The sequence below is a fragment of the Mobula hypostoma genome, chromosome 1 (assembly GCF_963921235.1).
Source record: "Mobula hypostoma chromosome 1, sMobHyp1.1, whole genome shotgun sequence".
Lineage (NCBI taxonomy): Eukaryota > Metazoa > Chordata > Chondrichthyes > Myliobatiformes > Myliobatidae > Mobula > Mobula hypostoma.
The window spans coordinates 137,604,848-137,610,847 of record NC_086097.1 but is presented as its reverse complement, the minus strand read 5'-3'; positions in this window follow the sequence as shown (position 1 = coordinate 137,610,847).

Genomic DNA, 6,000 nt, shown 5'->3' with positions numbered 1-6,000 from the left:
CTGGGGTGGTGCAGTGGCCCCCACCCTCCAGGCCGCTGAGAGATACATTGCTGCGAAGAACGCAGGGGTCCAGCGGTAGCTGGGAGGCACACAGCACATCTTTAAGAAAAAAGCCGAAACAAACATGCTAATTAATTAGGTGCCGCTCGTAATTGTCGGCCCAGATCAGTGCCGATTTCTGATTGCGTTGTCTCTGATCTGGGCCGACAATTACGTGTCGGCAGCACCTAATTAATTAGCATGTTTATTTCGGCTTTTTTCTTAAAGATGTGCTGTGTGCCTCCTGGCTACCTTTGCATTCTCCGTGAATTGGTATCTGTCCGTGGCCTGGGGGTTGGGGTGGTGGGACACTGGGGTGTCATCTTGTCGCCTGTTTCCATTAGAGCAGGCAGCTCATCTTCTCCTATGACTGCCCGCCTTGATGTCGAAGGTTGTGGTTCATCGTCTGCTGTGGTTGATGTGGAAGGCTTGCTTGACCGCTGAGCCTCCTGCATTTTTCTATCACACAGTTCTTTAATAAGGACTCAAACCATCCTGCAAATATCCCTTAAACCGACGTACCCTTTCAAAATTAAAGTCGTTCTTTATCATTACTCATTCGGTTTCGATTGTTATCCTTTTTTCTTCCAAATGCATCAGCTCTTCATCTGTCAGTTCTTGGTGATGGGATGCCAAAACCTCTTCAACATCATGTTCGTCAGCTTCCACAAGCCAAACTCACGTTGTCCTTACTTCGTTCACCACAATCAAAACGCTTAATTATGTCTAGTTTTACCGTAAGTGTAACACCCTTACGAGCTCTTTCAGGCTTTTCCGATACCATAGAACTCACCTTGCAAACGGCTGCTCACAGGCACGTGTTAAAGCAAAGCAGTTCCGAATCCGGGGGAGAGCGGCTGCTCGGGGCCGCTGCCTTTTATCGATCGCTGATTTTTTATCACACGCTGAATTTTTTTTTCGTAACAGTGAAAACACCTTCTGAAAGTGAAAATAGGGTACTAATGTAGGTCTTTCATAACAGTGAGGTTTCATAAAGCGAATGTTCGAAAAGCGGGGAACACCTGTATAGAAAAATGGCTGTAAAATGGCCTTGTGGTTGAGAGTTAATTATTATCTTACTCAGAAACAACAACAACAAAAAATTGTTTCTGTTCCAACTTTCATGACTCTGGAGCCCAAAGCAGTTTACGGCCAATAAGGTGCCTTTTGAATTATTGGTGCAGCACAGGAATAACTGTGAGATCCAAAATCGCAGTATGGAAATGACTGGATAATTTGGTGGTGTTGGTTGAGAGATGGATGAAATTAACCCGATTCTCAGAGTAGTTTTTATGACCTATATGACCTACTCCTCTAATCCCTTATACTTTTACAATCTGTCTCATACTAACTTTCAGGATTTGTCAGCATAATATTAATTAACCCTTGTGCTGTGTAGGTAAGACGTTTGTGGTATATTTGGCCTTGGCATGCCCTTAATGATAGTGCATGGTATGTTCTATTCTCTAACTGTTTAAGTGAAAATCAGGTCAATTCTCACTATTCTCAATGTGCCTGTGACCCAAAACTGAGAACAAGTTCAGCAGAGACTTAAAAAGAAAATCTTTGAGAGGGTCTCCAGTCACATTGAACAATGACAGATAAATCTCTGATTTCCTGAGCATTTTCATTCTGTTTCTAGACCTGTAGGATGTTTGACACTTCAGTCAAGTGTCTGGTTTTATTAATCTGACTCTTTTATGAAGGTGACATCATACTGATGCAACACTACTTAAAAACATTCATGGGCCGCTTTCACTTGCCATGTCAAGATATTAGTGATGAAAGAACGACATGCATTAGTCAGTCAAATTCCAGTGTGGTCTTATGAACCACACAATGATTACAGCACAGGAGGAGGCCGCTTGATCCATTGTCATTCTACCTTCTCTATGAAAGAACGATCCAGCTAGTCACCCTCCTCTGGCATCTCAGCCCTGCCAATCCTTTCCTTCAGAACCTTACAATTGAACCGGCCTCCGATCCTGCACTTGGCAGTGCATTCTACACCAACACGTTTCCATTTATTTCCCACATGACACTTTTTAGTTCATTTGTCACTCTCCATTCTCCAGTCAGGAACCATTATGTCTGCTGGTTCCTGACTTTATTTTATTCAGACACAGTGCAGAATAGGCACTTCCGGCCCTCCAAGTCGCGCCACCCAGCATTCCCCTAATTTAATCCGAGCTCGATCACGGGACAATTTACAATGACCAATTAACTTACTAACCCGGACTGTGGGAGGAAACCGGAGCACCCGGAGGAAACCCACGCGGTCACGGGGGGAATGTACAAACTCCTCACAGACGGTGACAAGAATTGAACCGGGGCCGTCCGTACTGTAAAGCGTTGTGCTGACCACCATGCTACCGTGCCTCCCCAACCTTGGCTTTTCTGCCGGTAGGAGCTGTTTCTCTCTCTTTATTCTGTTTTTAAATTCCTTTATCAGGTCTCCAAACCCATTCTTTCTTCAGTTCATCCATTTTGATAAATCTTTGTTGTATCCTCACTAATGCCTTTAGGCCTTTTTTGCAGTGCAGCACCAGATCAAGTCTGAAGCTACATTTGCGGCTGACACATTGTTTATGACAGTTTATTGTGACCCTTTGCTCTTGCATTCTGTGCTTCTAATTATAAAGCCCAGGATCCCAAACATATTTTGAAACATTTTCTCAGCCTGCCATTTTCAACAAATATGCACTTATAGCCCCAAATCTCTTTTTTTCTTGAATCCCCTTAGAATTGTCCTCTGCCTTGTACTGCCCCTTCTCAGTCTTCCTACCAAAATATAACACATCACGTTTCACAGTGTTAAATTCCATCTTCCATCTGCCCATTCCTCCAGCTTATTGGTGTGTCTTTAATATTTCTGTAATATTTGAGCAATATTGTAAACATATTGTTTGATTTGTTTAAATAATTCATTAAAGGTTTTAGGTAATAGTACGTGAATGATATACATCATCACGCTGCCACGTCATACGTGCACACCTTGCTTAAAGTGAAAATGAAGTTAGGCTCACATTCCTGGCTCCTTTGGTTTCCTTTTAATTAGTTTTCATGATTTGGAATTACAAAACATAACAGTGGTGATAAATAAGTTTTAAGCAAACCTGAGATGACTACCTACCTGTTGAAGCAGTGAGATGTTCGAGTAATCAAAATCAGCACAATGAAAAATGGTTGTGTAAAAAGGTATCATAGCACTGTTTTTCCTCACAAGAGGAGAAAGGCATTCAAGTTAAATAAAAAAAGGCAGAAAATGGACGAATGCATGGGTTCATAAACAGTGAGTACTGGGTGATTATAATCATAAATTTTTTTAAAAAGCAGAAATGGCTGGCTACATTGGAAAAATAGACGTGTTCAATTGCACAACAGATAACTGGAATATGTATACTGAGTGAATTGAGCTGTATTTTGAAGCAAATGAAATAACCAATGAGAAGCAAGTCCTAGAGATGCTGCCTGGCCTGCTGCATTCACCAGCAACTTTTATGTGTGTTGCGAGAAGCAAGTGCCAGTTTTGTTGAGTGCATTAGATTTGAAGGCATACAGTTTGCTTAGATGTTTGACTGCTCCCACCAAAACAGTTAAAATGAGCTTTGCTGATATTGTGAAAGTAATGCAAAAACATTTTGAAATGAAACTATTATTGATTGCAGGGCACTTTAGATTTCATAAGTGGAATCAAAAGGAAGAGGATCCCATTTCAGTGTGTTTGACTGAATTGAAGAAGTTGTTTGAGTATTGTCAAATCAATGATAGGCTTAATGACGCACTGAGGGATCATTTAATTTGTGGAATCTTACAAGAAAGCATTCAAAAACAGTTTCTAACTGAAGCACAAGTCACATTTAAAAGAGCAGTTGAAATAGCTGTATCAATGGGTACAGCAGACAGAGACACAATTGAGCATGCATAAATAAAATTGCAACATATAAACAGAAACCCGTTTGGCCAAAAAATATATGTTACCGTTGTGACAGGGTTCCACATACACCAGACCAATGCAGGTTTAAAGGCGAAACTTGAAGAAAATATAACAATGCAAGACACATACAAAGAGTATGTCAGGCAAACAAAAGTAAATTGACGGCAATAGGGAAGAGAAAAAGATAAAAAGTCAAGTTGCATTTTCAAAAAGAGCACTAATTTGCATGCTGTTGATAAAAAACCTGATAATGACGAGACTGACACAGCATTGTCAGTAGCATTGAGATTTACAATGTGAAAACTAGAAATAGACAAGCAATGTGGCCTACATCAGAAGTGAACAGAAAATTAATTAAAATGGAATTGGACACTGCCTCGGCTGTTTCAGCCATGCCACAAAATGAGTTTGAACGGCATTTCAAAGATACTGAATGGAAGCCTGCAGATATCCAACTGAGAAATTATACTGGAGAAAAGATAACTCCTGTGGGAAGGACATTTGTAACAGTGAAATGCAACAACCAACAAGCTACATTGGGCTTATAAACGGTAAAAACAGGAGGGCCAGCATTGTGGGGATGTGATTGGCTGAGACAACTACAACTTAATGGGAAATCCATCCACTATTTGCATGCCACATCCCAAGTAACAGAGTCAACTGAAAGCAAATTAAGAAAGATACTAGGTGCTATCACCAGTGTTCAAGGATGGTATTGGAAAACTCAAACATACCAAGGGTAAAATAGCATTAAATGAAAATGGCACAAGCAAGCTTTGCAAATCCTGTCTGGTTCCTTAAACCATCCATGATAAAGTAGTCAGTGAGCTAGATCACATGGAGGCTGAAGAAGTTCTTTCCAAGGTTGAGTGGAGCTCATGGGCAACACCAGTGGTTCCAGTAGCCAAGAAGAATGGGTCTGTCAGGATCAGTGGTGATTTTAAGATCACCATTAACCCAGTACTGAAAGTAGATCAATACCCCCTGACCAAGATAGAAGATATCTTTGCAAACCTTCCTGGAGGAAAATACTTCAGCAAAGTGGACTTAGCAAAGGCCTACTTGCAGATGGAGATGGAAGAAGAATCCAAAGTGTTTCCCACCAGAGCCTTATCAATATAATAAGCTTATTTTTTGGAGTAGCATGTGCACTGCACTCTGGCAGAAACCTATGGACCAGGTGCTGTAAGGCTGCCCAGGCACTCAGTGTTAGCTGGATGACATCATTGTTACTGGTGAGGATGACAAGGAACATCTCCAAGATCTCAAGAAAGTGTTAAAAAGACTAGAAGATCATGGGCACAGTGCTCGATGCTACAAGTGTGAATTTTTTTAAACCAAGCATCGCTTACTGTGGCCACACAATTGACACACAAGGATTACGCAAGTGTGCTGAGAAAGGCCAACAGTGGCGGATGCCCCAAGGCCAAAGGAAGTTGCGGTTCTTTTTAAGATTTGTCAATTGCTATAACAGATTCCTACCAAACCTGGTTACTCTGCTCCACTACTTGAACTCATTACTACCGATTGGGAAGAAACAGCAATGGACGAAGCAGTGTGAGGTGGCTTTCCAAAATGTAAAGGAAATGGTGACATCAGACATTGTACTCACACATTATGATCCACATCACCCAGTGAACCTTGCCATGCACTGTTCGGGATGGCAATAAGTCCAGAAGAAAGGTATCCAGAGCTGTCAGAACCACTTCTTGCAGCCTGAAAGTCAACTCTATAACCAACACAGAGGAGGCCCCACAGAAACAAGTCTCACCCACCAAGCTGAGTGAACCCTTTGTCAGGAAAGATGTTATCCTACAAGAATAAGATAGTCTCCACAGTAATTAAACCTTTAGGCCTGAATGGGACAAATCAAAATTTACTATGCTGTGGATTGTAGTTATATTATATAGCATACTCCATATATATTGATGTATATATACAGTATATAGAAAACAGTGAGATGCATTCTATATTGATTGGAGTTTATAGCTCAGCAGGGAAGAATATTGTATATTCGATATTTC